The sequence below is a fragment of the Peromyscus californicus genome, unplaced genomic scaffold (genome assembly GCF_007827085.1).
Source record: "Peromyscus californicus insignis strain IS unplaced genomic scaffold, ASM782708v3 Scaffold_8__1_contigs__length_139910024, whole genome shotgun sequence".
In the NCBI taxonomy this organism is placed as follows: Eukaryota; Metazoa; Chordata; class Mammalia; order Rodentia; family Cricetidae; genus Peromyscus; species Peromyscus californicus.
This window is the reverse complement of record NW_026294606.1, coordinates 57,222,322-57,237,169: the sequence shown is the minus strand read 5'-3', so window position 1 is coordinate 57,237,169 and position 14,848 is coordinate 57,222,322. Positions and strand designations below refer to the sequence as shown.

At 42.3% G+C, this 14,848-nt stretch overlaps 1 long non-coding RNA gene across 2 annotated transcripts; it reads right to left on the bottom strand.

Annotated features, from left to right (window-relative positions):
• Positions 1-4,671: 4,671 nt before the first annotated feature.
• LOC128104430 (uncharacterized) lies at positions 4,672-13,922 on the bottom strand. Of its 2 annotated transcripts, XR_008216000.1 has the most exons (4): positions 13,827-13,922; positions 8,155-8,280; positions 7,495-7,743; positions 4,672-7,363 (listed from the first exon to the last, which is right to left on the bottom strand). It is a non-coding gene; the product is annotated as an uncharacterized LOC128104430 (long non-coding RNA). The 2 variants fall into 2 exon arrangements; XR_008215999.1 differs by having other exon boundaries at positions 4,672-7,743.
• Positions 13,923-14,848: the final 926 nt, after the last annotated feature.

Genomic DNA, 14,848 nt, shown 5'->3' with positions numbered 1-14,848 from the left:
AAGGAAAAGAAACCCAGGTCAAACCACAGAAAACACGTGACAAAAACCCCACACCGTAACAATACAATAACAAGAATCAATAAATATGACTCATCGACAACTTCCAATATTAATGGTCTCAATTCCCCAATAAAAAGACACATTAATGGATTGGATTAGAAAACAGGATCCATCTTTCAGCTTCAATCAAGGCAGATGTTAACTCAGGGTATAAGGATGGAAAAAGGTATTCCAAGCAAGTGGACCCAAGAAGCAAGCAGGGGTAGCCATTTTAATATCTGACAAAATAGACTTCAAACTAAAACTAATCAGAAGAGATAGTGAAGGACACTGCATATTTATTAAAGGAAAATTCACCAAGAAGATATTGCAATTCTGAACATTTATGCACCAAACACAGGGGAACCAAGTTTATAAAAGAAACACTACTACAGCTAAAATCACAGACTGACTTTCACCCAGTGATGGTAGGAGGCTTCAGCACCCCACTCTCACCAATAGACAGGTCATCCCCACAAAAACTAAACAGAGAGATACTGGAACTAAATAACATCATATGTCAAATGAACCTAGCAGACACTACAGATCATGCCACCCAAACATTAAAGAGTATATGTTCTTTTTAGCAGCTCATGGAACTTTCTCCAAAACTGACTACATACTAGGACACAAAGTAAGTCTCAACAGATATAAGAAAACTGAAAGCAAGCAAACCAACCAACCAACCAACCAACCCCCAAACCCTGCATCCCGTCTGACCTCCATGGATTAAAACTGATTATCAACAACAGAAGCAGATAAAGTATACAAACTCAAAGAAACTGAACAACTCACTACTAAACAAAACAACCAATCAATAAAGACAAAAATCCAAAAGGAAATTAAAATGTTTTAGAAATGAATGAGAATGAATATATAACCTACGGAACACAATGAAGGCCATTCTAAGAGGCAAGTTCATGGTATGAAGTGCCCGACAGCATGAAAAACCTGGGAAGAGTAGAGGGCAAAAAGCAAACAAGCTCAGGGCTGAAATCAATGAAATAGAAACAAATACAAAGAATCAATGAAACAGAGAGCTGGTTCTTTGAGAAAACCAACAAGATTAACAAAACCAATAAAGATGGTGAGAAAAGACACAAATTAATAAAATTAAAGATGAAAAGGGGACATTACTACAGACATTGAGAAAATTCAGAAAATCATAAGGACATACTCTAAATTCTGTATTCCCCCAAACTGCAAAACCTAAAAGAAATGTGTGCATTTCTTGATATATGCAACCTACAAAGTTAAGTCAGTATCTAATAGGCAGACCCATAACCCCTATTAAAAGAGAAGCAGTCATTTTTTTTCTCCAAACTGGAAGCAGGGAGAGAGAGAGAGAGAGAGAGAGAGAGAGAGAGAGAGAGAGAGAGAGAGAGAGAGAGAGAGAGAATGGTCAGGGAGAGCCCAGAAGCCAGATGGATTCAGTACAGAATTCTACTTGACCTTCAAATAAGAATTAACTCTAATACTCTTCAAATTATTCTGCAAAAAAGAAACAGAAGAAACATTTCCTATTCTTTCTATGAAGCCACAATTACCCTGACACCAAACCATACAAAGACCCAACCAAAAAATAGAAAATTATAGGCCAATATCCCTTATGAATATAGATGCAAAAATTCTCAATAAACTATTTGGAAGCCAAATCCAAGAGCACATCAAAAACATTATCTACCATGATCAGGTTGGCTTCATTCTAGAGATGCAGAGATGATTCTACATACCAATCAACAAATCTAATTTACCACATAAACAGACTGAAAGACAAAAACCACATGGTCATCACACTAGATACAGAAAATGCCTTTGACAAAATCTGACATCAGGCAGTCCTAGAGAGACTAGGGATACAAGGGAGATACAGCAACATAATAAAGGATATTGATGGCAAACCCACAGCTAACATTAACTTAAAAGAAAAGAGTCTCAAGGTATTTCCATTGAGATCAGCAATGAGATAAGGATGCCCCAACTCTCTCCACACCTATTTAATACAGTACTTGAAGTCTTAGCTAGAGCAAAAACAAAAACAAAACCCCAAAAAACAAAAACAAAATAAAACAACAGAAAAAAAAGAACCTGCAGGAGATCAAGGGGGAAACAAACAGGAAAGGAAGAAGTCAAAGTATCCCTATTTACAGATGATATGATTTTACACATAAAAGACCCTAAAGACTCCACTAGGGAACCCCTAAAGCCAACAAACACTTTCATCAAAGTAGCAAGACACAAAATTAACACACAAAAATTAGTAGCCTTCCTACACACAAATCGCAAACAGACTGAGAAAGAAATTAGGGAAATAGTACCTTTCACAAAAGTCTCAAAAATATTTTGGAATAACTAACTAAACAATTGAAAGATTTGTATAAAAAAGTTTAAGACAACGAAGAAATAAATTGAAGAAGACACCAGAAAATGGATCGTCCAGGTTCATGGATTAGTAGGATTAATATTATAAAAATGGCTATCTTGACCAAAGGCAATATACAGATTCAGTGCAATCCTCAACAAAATTTCACACAATTCTTCACAGAAATTGAAAAAACAATCTTCAACTTTTTGTGGAAACTCAAAAAGCCAAAGTAGCTAAAGCAATCCTGAATAATAAAACAGCTGCTGGAGGTGTCACCATTCCTGCTTTCAAGTTTTACTAAAGAGCTATAGCAATAAAAACAGAACGATATTGTCATAAAAACAGACCTATTGATAAAAGGAATTGAGTTGAAGACCCAGACATAAGTCCACACCTCTATGGTCACTTGCTTTTTGACAAAGAAGCCAAAAAATACAACCTATAGAAAAGTCAGCATCTTCAGCAAATGGTGCTGGTCAAACTGGATGGCTGCATATAGAAAAATGCAAATAGATCCATACCTACAACATTTCACAAAACTCAACTCCAAATAGACCAAGGGTCTCAACCTAAGACCAGATACCCTGGATCTGGTAGAAGAGAAACTGGAGACTAGTCTTGAACTCATCGGCACAGGAGAAGACTTTCTGAATAGGATGCTGTCAGCACAGGCACTGGAAACAACAATTAAAAAAGGCACATCACTAAGCTGAAAAGCTTCTGTATGCAAAGGACACCTGGGGTAAGGTGGCATCCTACAGAATGGCAGAAAAAGATCTTCATTAATAATACATCAGACAGAGGATTAGGATCTGAAATATATAAAGAGCTAAAAACCAAAATTAAAACCAAAACCACCACCACCAACAAAAAGCTGAACATAAGAAAGCAAATATACCAATTAAAATTGGGGTATAGAACTCAGCAGAGAGTTCTCAAAAGATGAAACACGAGTGGCTGAGAAACACTTAAAGAAATGTTCAAGATCCTTAGTCATCAGCAAATGCAAATCGAAACTGCCTTGGGATTTCCACTTACACCAATCAGAATGGCCAAGGTTAAAAATAAAAAAACAATTACAACACATGCTGATGAAGACACAAGGAATGGGGAACACTTGCTCATTGTTGGTAGGAGTGCAAACTTGTACAGCCACTGTGGAAATCAGCGTGGTGGTTTCTCAGGAAGCTGGGACTAGATCTACCTCAAGATTCAGCTGTACTAACTTTGGGCATACACCCACAGGACTCTTCATCTTGCTACAGATATACATGCTCATCCAAGAGATACGTGTTCATTGCTACTCTATTCATAAGAGCCAGAAACTGGAAACAGCCTAGATTTCCATCAACTGATGAATGGATAATGAAAATGGGGTACAATTACATAATGAAATATTATTCAGCTGTTAAAAAATTTTGGAATTATAAAATGTGTGGGTAAATGGATGGAGCTAGAAAAAAATTATCCTGAGTGAGGTAACACAGACCCCAAAGGACAAATACTGTATGTTCTCTCTCTCTCTCTTTTTTTCCACAGACAGGGTTTCTCTGTGTAGTTTTTGTGCCTGTCCTGAATCTCACTCTGTAGACCAGACTGGCCTCAAACTCACAGAGATCCACCTGGCTCTGCCTCCCGAGTGCTGAGATTAAATACATGCACCACTGCTGCCCAGCCCTCTCTTTCTGTTTTTTGAGGCAGGGTTTCTCGGTGTAGCCCTGGCTGTCCTGGAACTAGCTTTGTAGAACAGGCTGGCCTCGAACTCACAGAGATCTCCTTGCCTAGTCTCCAGAGTACTGGGATTAAAGGTGTGGGTCCTGCTAGCATTTTTCCCCTTAATTGGTCTTTTGCTTATTTGTTTAATTTTCATTTTGGGGGTTCTTTCATGTCTCTTGTTTTTTGTTTGTTTGAGAGAGAGAAAGAGAGCAGGAGAGAGAGAGAGAGAGAGAGAAAGAACATAACTTGGGTGGATAGGGATCTGGGAGGAATTTCAGAAAGGGAAAACATTATTAAAATATACTTCACAAAAAAAACTTTTACCAAGTCTCTGTGAGATTAACAAATAGCCACTCAATATTTCATGTACCACTGCTAATACTAATAATAACAATGCTATTATATTCACTTCTATAACCATGGAAATTACTCTTTAGGTTTGAATTCAAGGACTCACTTGCCCAAAGTTTACAAAGTTAGGTTTGAATGCAGCCAAAAGTCTCCACTCAATTCGACAATTTACTGATTTTTTTTTTGGGGGGGGGTGGTATTTGTGTTTTGAGGGAGTTGATTTGTCTTTTTAGCCTAAAGTCCATAGTTATAATTTTTCTTCCTTTAGTCTCACAACGAACACAGTATTCCATCTCCACACAATCTGTGAACTGCTTCACAGAACAAAGCTGTCAACATTTCATTTCACACTCATCCAATGGTAACACAAAGGGCTGTAATTGATGTGGTTGAGAGACCAACATCCAAGCAATAAAAATGAGTTCCGTATGATGGTCTCAGCAATGCAAATGGAGCCAGGGTCTGGGCTTAATGGGAGTGGAGAAATCGATCCCAGATGACTGTAGTGTTCACAGAGACAGTCTCTGGCTTTCCAGCTGAAACCATTTCTGATGGCAGCTTGTCTCCAACATGTGTTGTACAGACCCGGGTTATTTACGGGATGCCCCCGGAGCAGCCAGGCTCCAGGTATAACAGCAGGGCCTGCATGCGTGAAGGCTGAGGTCATGTAGTTATTCATTTCAAGCTGTAAAGACATTTGGTTTAAAGAGCCCACGAGACTCAACAGGGATTGGTTTTCAGAGAAGAAAAACAGCCCTGAGTTCTTTTCCTGTCCAGGCAGCCGTGGGCTCTCCCTGACATCACCAGCCCCCTCTTAACTCTTTGGGGCTGGTAAAGTTCCTAAGTCTTGTCACTTTCTCTTAGTGATTTTTTACTTTTGGAGGAAGATAGTGTAAGCACAATGATTTACAATGGGGCTGGGGCTGTAGCTCAGTTGGTAGAATGCCTGCCTAGCATGCACAACGTTCTGTGTTCCATCCTCAGCACTGCATGAGCTTGAGTGTGCTGCTGGGTACCTATAATCTGGGAGGCAGGAGGATCAGAAGTTCAGGGTCATCCTTGGTCACAAGTTTGAGGTCAGCCTGGGCTACGTAAAGAATTACCTCCAGCCAGGCATGGTGGTGTACACCTTTAGTCCCAGAACTCGGGATGCAGAGCTAGGTGGATCTCTGTGTTTGAGGCTAGTTTGGTCTACTTAGTGAGTTCCAGAACAGTCAGGGCTACATAGAGAGACCCTGTCTCACCTATTCACCCTCTTTCCCCCAAGGAAGGTCAATTCCCCAAAATAAAGTGATTTAATGTTAACTCAATGACAACTCCAGGCATGTATCCAAATCAGAAGGTACAAAGATCACTAAGAAGTCATGCGGGGACTCAGGAACAAACATGTGGGTTTCTGAAAGAGGCCTTTGGCTCAGGCTGAGTCTGCAGACATGTCCCCATCTGTAAAGGGAAGGATGTCATGGTGGAGAAAGGTGCATACTCATTTTTAAGTCCCCCTCCAGCTCTGTTAAAGCCTGTGAACACATCTGCTGACATGTTATATGATTGTCTCTAATCTGTGGACTCTAACGAACAACTGTTTCTCATGGCAAGGACCAGTCCTGGGCACATTGGCTATTATATAATTTACTGCCGGTGTGGATAGATTGCTGTGAAAGTGATTAGAGTTCTAAGAAATAGTTTACACGTGCATCCGTGTACCATTATCCAATGTGCATCACAGCCGTACAGCACTGGAAGGCAAAAGGGAAAAATGATAATGTTTGGGTTCAGCAGTGTCTGGAGATGGAGCTCAATGGTAGAGTGCTTGCTCAGCATGCATAAGGCCTTGGGTTTAATTCTCAGCACTGGAAACAAAAGAAAACAGAAAAAAAAAAACCCCAAATAATAACAACGGAAATTCTTAGAAGTTCTGTTAAGGTAGATGATTATGTTGGGGGCTGAGAAACAAATAGGTATGGGCCCTAGCTTTCTTTGTACAAAGACATCTGGGTTAACGACACATTCAAGAGGTAATGTGAGTCAAACGGTCATGATTCCTATAAGGAACTCTTTCCAGTGTGTCATTCTCATTGAGCCAGCATAGCATACGCATATGAACATGCATAGCAAATGCATAATCTAATATAGATATGCCTCAAACCAATGCTACCATTCTACAAGCTACAATTTAACAACAGAAAGCTTAGACATTGCAGAAAAAGTGGAAGAATGACATGTCACCGGGTGAGAAGACACATTAGTTATGTTTTCTTCTTTTTGCTTATTTGTACTTTCAAAATTTCCTACCATGAATAGTAAGGAATTATTTAGACAAGAAAAATATATTGATCACATTTAACAACTAGATTATGAATATTAGAATGGGGGGGTTCTCACAGGGGCTTTCTGTGACCTCCCAGGTCAGATATTGCCAGCAAGACCCAGGAAATGATCTGATGGGCCGGCAATGGCGATGGTAGGTTCTCTTTTCCTTCTTTTCGCTGTGATCTGGACAATTTTACAAAACATTCCTCCACAAACAAGATGGTTCTTAGTTTCTGGTACTAATATCAGCGCTCCACATGGAATTCCATTACTCCGTGCTTTAGAACATGCAGACTTGGCCCCAGCCCCTCCTCTCCTTCGTCAGAAAGTCATGTAAAGTTGGTACTATTATCCCTTTAAATCCTCTTCCTCCCTTCCTCCCTTCTTCCCTCTCTCCCTCCCTCTCCCTCCTCCCTCCATCCCCCTCCTCCTCCTCGTGCTCTTCCTTCTTCAGTTAGACATTTTCTTGCTGTGCAGCCCATCCTGGCCTGGCACTTCCTATGTAACCAAGCTGGACTCAAATTTACAATCCTCCTGCCTCAGGCTCCTGACTGCTGGGATTACAAGCATGCATCACTGCACCTGGATAAAAAAAAAATTATTTCTCTTATCTTTATTTTTCCTTTCATTGAAAATAGACTTTTCCCTCATATATCCTGATTACGGTTTCCCCTCCCGCTACACGTGCCGCCCCCTCCAAAGTTCCTCCTCACCTCACTTCCCATCTGGATCTATTCCCTTTCTGTCTCTCTTTAGAAAACAAACAGGCATCTAAGGGATAATAATAAAATAAAAGAGAACAAAAACTAACACATCTGAAAAGGACAAAACAAACCAATAGAAGGAAAAGAGCGCCATAAAAGGCACAAGAAACAGATACAGATGCAGAGACCCACTCGTCTGCACACTCAGGGGTCCTATAAAAACATTAAACTGGAAGCCATAATATATACTCAAAGGACCTGTAGGGAAAAAAGAGAGGAAAAAAAAACATAAGTAAAATAAGATAAAAGTAAAAATAAATTAGCCAAATTTTTTAAAAAAAGTCCTGATATGACATTATGAGACACAGAACCCCCAAACATGCCATTAGTTTCTTTTTCTGCCCAAATTTCTATTTCTATTTCTAATAGCCTAATCCTGTGCTTTGTGTCCACTTAGCTCTGAGAGACAGATGCACAATTCAGTTGTGTTTGAATCACACAGACAGCAACATGCTTAAATGCTGGGAATCTCTAAGGGTCCCAAAGTGAATGGAGGAACAATTTGCCAAATGTGATGTATAAAGAGATTTTTTTGAACACCAGGGTTATATTTCTTGAGCAGGCAAATATGAAGAGGAAAGGCAAGAAATCATGGCTGCCACGGGTCACCTGGTCATGGGCCACCTGTTTGCATCTGCTCCTGGGTGGCTGAGGAAGAGTTGCTGCAGAGGTGGCTCCCAGAAGTGGTACTGATGTGCTTTGCTGCCTCCTCTACACAGACTAGGTTCCTTCATCCTTAGTGATGCAAGGAGAGAAGACAGAAAAAAAAAAAAAATCCATAAAGGATGGGCCGTGAACATACAGCTCAAGATCCTGTGAACACCCTATTAAGTTTCCCTCACATGAGCTCCTAGTGGGGGTGACACTGGGGTTGGGTGGAGGGCTGAATCCTTGTACTCAGTGAAGTTTGAGTCTTTTCCACATTTTCAGGACGTTTGTCATTGTGTGTGTGTGTGTGTGTGTGTGTGTGTGTGTGTGTGTGTGTGTGCACATGCACAGGAGCAAGAGGACACACTTGGGTTGGGGGTTGATCTGGGGGCTGGAGCTAGCCTGTCCTTAGCTGCTGGCCCCAGTGGGGCTCATTCATCTCGTACAGCTGTCGGTAGTGGGGGGTGGGGGGCGGGGGTGGTCAACAGGTGAAAGCAGGCCCAGCTCATTTTTCCCAGGAAGCCTTTAGCTATGCCATTCCACCGTCTGCTGGCAGAGCAGACCTCCCAGCTTAGATGGAACCACTGTGGGTGGCCAGCTCTCAGAGTAAGTGGGCTGGGAAAGCCATTTTCCTGCACTCAGCCCTTGATGGTTGCCTGAGCCTGTGCCTGGAAAGCTGACTAGATCCCTGGAAGGTTCCTTGATAAACCAGGACAGGTGTTACAGTCCACCTGGAAGTTTAGTCTGGAGTCCAGATAGCTGCAGGGTCAGAAGAGTGCATTTCCTCTTCAGGCATGAGCCCCCTTGTCATCCAGTGGGACAACTTCAAGCCCTGAGTGTTTCAGGTCCTGTGTATCAACCACACCTTCCAAATCTTCTAGCTAGCTCTAGATAGTTGTGACCATGTCATCTACCTCCTCAATCCCTTCTGATGTTCAAGATTGGTGTCTCATGAATATTAAGATTTGAAAAACAGATGTAAATTTAGTTGTATTTAACTTTCACAGGGTAGCATCAAGCCTAGATTCTGAGATTCTGAAGACAAGGGTCCCCAACATGTGTGTGAGATTTATCTAAAGTGATACAGAAAGAGAAAGGCTTGAACACTGGGGACCATCCACCATGTGCAGGCACATAGACAGGAAGACATAAACAGGACGGGAAGATAAACTGAGCACACCCCTCCCCTGCTTTGTGTGTGTTTCTGTGTGTGCACCTGTATGCACGTGGAGGTGAGTGGTTAATGTTGGATGTCTTCTATTGCTCTCCACCTTATTTTATGAGTCATGGTCTCTCTCTGGTCTGAAGATTGTCAATTCATCTAGACTGGCTGGCCAGCCAGCCAAAGGGACTGCCTTTCTCTTCCTCCCCAGTGCTGGGGTTACAGGTGCATGGTCCCATGCCTGGCTTTTTACAGATGCCTGAGACTGAACTCAGGCGCTCATGCTTGTACTGCAAGCATCTCACCAACTGAGCCATCTCCCCAGCTCTGGCAGATACTCCTTTAAAGCTCTGGTGAGGAGTCTAGTCCTCCACCGTGGTTAGAGCTTGAATCATCAATTTGAAGAATGTCCTAAATGTTCTTCCTGACATTCTAAAGGACATGTTCTGGCTCTCCGTGACATAGAAGACTGTCACATATCTCCATTCCCTGGGTGCCCACATACTCTCCTCTCTGTTTCTTTTTGGGAAAGAGAAGAATGGGGGGTAGTATGAGAGTAAAAAGACACAAAACAGCAACTAGGCAGTATGGCATAATCTGGGACTGGCACACATTTTGGAGAAGGGGTACAGTTATAGAGGGACTACTACTCCAGATCTTGAGAAAGTAGGAAATTCTGCCATTTAAGTATGCTATCAGTTTAAGTAAAAAATGTCACTCCTATCCAAAGGCCTAGGATTGGCTGTAATAGAGAGCAGGCTTTGCCTTTGTGTGGGGATCCAGGATAGAGCCAGGGCTCTCCAAAGGCAGGACACTGGGGAGTCCCACACAGATGAACACCTGGGGACAAGATCCCACGCCTGGGGAGTGAAAGTTTTTGTTTCCATTCCCTGGGGTTATTTTCTGTGCAGATGGCAGTACTCCAGCTCTGCCCTAGGTAGAGAAGGTGGGTAGACAGGACAATGTGCCCCAACCTCTTCTTTGTCAGTATCTCAATTCCTGGCATCAGCCTCACCCTTCATGGAACCCCTTAAGAAGAGGCCACTTCATCAAGCTGTTCATGACACGAACTGGGTCATTAGGCGGTTTGGTGACCAGATTTTCTAGTACAGGGCTCTGGAGTTGACTTTTTCTCATTGGTCTTCCCCCTGTGGTCTACCTTACACTATATCTACACCAACCTTTGGAAAATTCCACTTCATCTGTCCTTAACCCCATCCCCAAGCCTCAGACTGTACTCACAGTCTGCACTACCCCATAGTACATGACTTGAGTTCTTGCCAGAACTTTTCAATGAATTGTGTGGTCTTCCTTACTTCTCATGGCCTCTCTGGGTCTGCCCTCAGATTTCTGCTCCCACTCTAACACACGACAAAGTGAGTTCCCTCGGCGCATGCTCCAGATCTTGCATGAAGCCTTCTCGGAACAACCTTGGCAGCTGGGATGTTCTTCCTGGAATCCTTGTAGTTGCTGTGCCTGTAGCAAAGCTCATTGCTTCTGGTTTATTCCACTCTCATGCCTCTGAAGCTTTTACTTGTATACAGATGTTCCTTGACTTATTACAGGCTGATGCACCAATAAACTCACTGCAAATTGAGAATTTCATTAAGCTGAAATTGCATTTGTGTGTGTGTGTGGTATGTGCAAGGGAGAGTGTGGGTTCATGTGCCTGTGTGTGTCCATGTAGAAACCAGAACAAGATGTTGGCCATCTTCCTCTACCATGCTCAACATTGTTGCCTTGAAACAAGGTTTCTCTCAGAACCAGAAGCTCCTCCTTTCAGCCAGACTGAGCTGCCTGTCCAATGAGCTCCTAGGATCTATCTATCTGTCTTTACCTCCTCCCCTGAATGCTGGAGTTAGAGGCCTGCACAGCCATGCCCAGCTTTCATGTAGGTGATGGAGATTTGAGCTCAGGCTCTCATGCTTGCAACTCAAGAGCTCTTACTGACTAAGCCATCTCTAGTCCCTTTAAATTACATTTAAAAATTGATTTGCATGTGTGTTTGTGCTTGTGTGGGTGTGGGTGTGCACGTGGGTGTGGGTGTGCACGTGTGTGTGTGTGTGTGTGTGTGTGTGTGTGTGTGTGTGTGTGTGTGGTGTATGTAGAGACCAGAAGTCAACATCAGATGATAGTGTTCCTCGGGAGATGTCCAAGTTTCTATTTTTAACTTATTTAACTTTTTTAAAACGATTTTTAAAAATTAACATGCAAGGTATTAGATATCATTATGGCATTTCTGAGCAAAGTGTGTTTTAATGAATTCTCCGTCCCCCACATTGTCCCCTGCTTGCTTCCCCCTGATTTCTCTTCATGGACTCCCCCTCTACCCCACCCCACTAGTTTCCTTCTGTTTCACATCTCATCTGTCTTTTTTTTTTGCCTACCCCTCATCCTTTTTTATCACTTATTTTCGCCTTCTTTTGGTTTTCTTTCTAGTTTTTTTTAGGTTTTACTCAGTCACAGTGTACACATGAATACTTTACAGGCTAGGAGCCACATATGAGGGGGATATGATGCTTTTGACTCTCTGAGGTTGCATTGTCTCATTTATTATACTTTCCAGATCGTCCACTTCCCTGCACATTTCATAATTTTGGTTTTCTTTATAGGTGAGTAAAATTCCCTTGTGTAGCTGCAGCACATTTTCATTATCAATCCATCTGCTGATGGGCTTCTATGACAGCTCCATGTCCTTGTGTCACAACTAGAGCAGCGAGGATCATGGGTGTGCAGGTATCTTTGTGGTTTGCTATGGAGTCCTCTGGGTAAATGTCCAAGAGTGGCATAGCTAGGTCATAGGTAACTCGATTTTTAATTTTTTAAATTCAAAATGCGCTGAAATTGCGTTTGAAATATCTAATCCATTGGCCATCACAGTTTAGAACTTAGTACAGTATAGAATGTGAGTTACATACCACTTGATTGTGGGATTGACTGCCAGTTGTGGCTCGCTGGAGACTGTCATACCACACTGAGCCAGCGTAGCAAATGATTAAAATTCAAAAACAGAAGCATAGTTTCCATTGAACATGACCTCTACACTGTCATAAAACTGCAAAACCACGAGCTGAATAAAAATGACTATCACTCAATACTGATTCTTAACCATCCTAGTTTGTAAGCTGTGTATAATTTCAAACCTCATGTCTAGTTTGTATTACAAAATATAGGAACTGAAATAGTTTCTAATTTATCTAAGTGCTCACATATTTTAAAGAGGTTCTTTGTAGGATTCTGTATGCTATACTTTTGTTTCAATTGTTGACCATAACACTGGTAATATTTTTATTATTATTTTAAATAATAATACTAATATTATTATTTTACTACTAATAAAACCTTGTTTTGGCCCTAGAGCGATGACTCAGTGGTTAAGAGCACATGTTGCTCTTGCGGGGGATCTGAGTTCTGTTCCCAGCATTCATATCTGGAAGCTTACAATTGCCAGTAACTCCAGCTTCAGGGGATCTAGTGCTCTCTTTTGGAATTGGTGGGCACTTACACAAATACACACACACACACAGAGAAAGAGTTAGAGAAACACATGAATAAAAATTGAAAAACTATAAAAAACTTAAAGAGAATCTTTTTAGTTAGACTTGATCATTATTAAGATTATTTTACAAAGAAAGGATCCACATACTTTTATTTAAAAAAAAGAATAAAGAATTATAAGTCAGATACCACAGTAGTGACCGTCTGCTTCTATCCAACAAGATCATCCATTTTGGTTAGTGATGATGTCACACACGTGAAGCTTCAGGCATGCACATAGTAGTTTCTCAACAGATGTAAGCTGAGTCCGGATCACTTCTACAAATAGCAGCTCTAGGGTTGGGACACAAGCCACTGAAACCTTGATGGGTATTTCCTATTTGCATACAGGATGTTCTGAGGGCACAGCGACAACAGGAAGGCATTTGAATTTAGTGGTGAAAGAGGGCTCAAGAGGGTAACCTCCTATCTCAGGGTGTGGACTTGTGCCCAATGAGTTGGGGACAAACAGGAGTCTTGGACATTGACTCACCTGGAGCTACAGATAGGATCTCAGGGCACGGGATCTGAGCAGCAGGAACTACTGCAGATGATAGATTGGAGAAGACAGAACCTTTGAACCTGGCTTTGCAAAGAACACTAGGGCGAGGAAACTTGGAAAATCCCCAGCACTATGGACATGAGTGGATAGATCCTTCTAGACAACTAGTGCCTGGTTCCTCCTGCTTCCCTCAGACACACCTTAGTCCCACCTGGGACTAGCCTGGACAGTCGGATCAGCTGCTTCCAACAAGTCACTCCTCAGCTACCTCTCTCCCTAGCCAACCCTCAAGTTGCTGGAGTGTCCCCAGGCTCCTTAGAGCAAAGAAAGCTCCCAAATAGAGGCTTTCTGCTCTGGCTAAAAGCCTCCCATAAAATTCCACCCCTCCAGCCATTTGCTTGTCTGTGCTGTTTCCCCATCTTGTATTCTTACCTCTAGCTAGGTCAGTTTTGTCCTGGGCTGACTGTCTTCATCAGCTCCCTGCACGAAGAGTCTCTGATGGTCACCGAGAAAACATGTGGGAATCTTTGTGGCTGTCCAATAAACTGGCTTCAAAATAGCTTTGCTTAACTCCCCTGGGGACGCTCAGTCTCCTTGTCTCCTGTTCCCCCAATACTTTGCTGCACTGACTGACCCAGCTGTGCCTGGGAAGAGACTGTCACTCAGTGACTTGAAGTTCATGTTATTTTTAGGCAGTCCCTCATCTTGGATAGCTACCTTCCTGAGTGCCCCAGTTCACCTCCTAGACTGCAGGAGATGTCTGTCCTTTGGATTTCTTTCCTTCCTTCCTCCCTACCCCCTTTTCATCTGGATTTTTGAGATAGGGTCTCTCTATATACCCTAGGCTAGCTTTAATTAGTAGTCCTCCTGCCTCAACTTCCTAAATGCTGGTATTACAGATGTGTGCCACTATTCCTAGAGGCCCACCCTCCCACCTCCCCTTCTCCCTCTCAACAGCCTCCCACCCCTTTCCTGCCTTCTAGAGCAGAGATCAAACCCAGGACCTTGTGCATGTTGAGCAAATGCTTGCCATTGAGCTCCAAGTGTTAAGAGGTTCTCATCCTCAGAGTTGTGCAAATTTCTCTTTAGGTCCTGGTAATTGCCCTTGTTTTCCCTCACCCTGCATGGGTGACCGCAGCTGACAGTAACATGTTAAAGTGTGAAGTACATGTTAAAGGGAAAAGTACTTACTGAAGTGAGAAAGAGTGGATGCCTTACTGTCAATCACTTCTCTGGTTCTCAGTTTTTGCATAGGAAGCCTCCACCCTGCATTGGTTACTTCTCTCACTATAATGGCAGAACACTTGGCAAAAGCGATTTAAGGGAGGAAGGCTTCATCTCAGTGCATGGTTCAAGGGAATATGGTTCATCTTGGTGGGGAAGGCCTGAAAGCAGGTTGAGCTTAGTCTGTGATGGCGGAGATGAGGAAGCAGAGCGTGTAAGCCAGAAGTCGA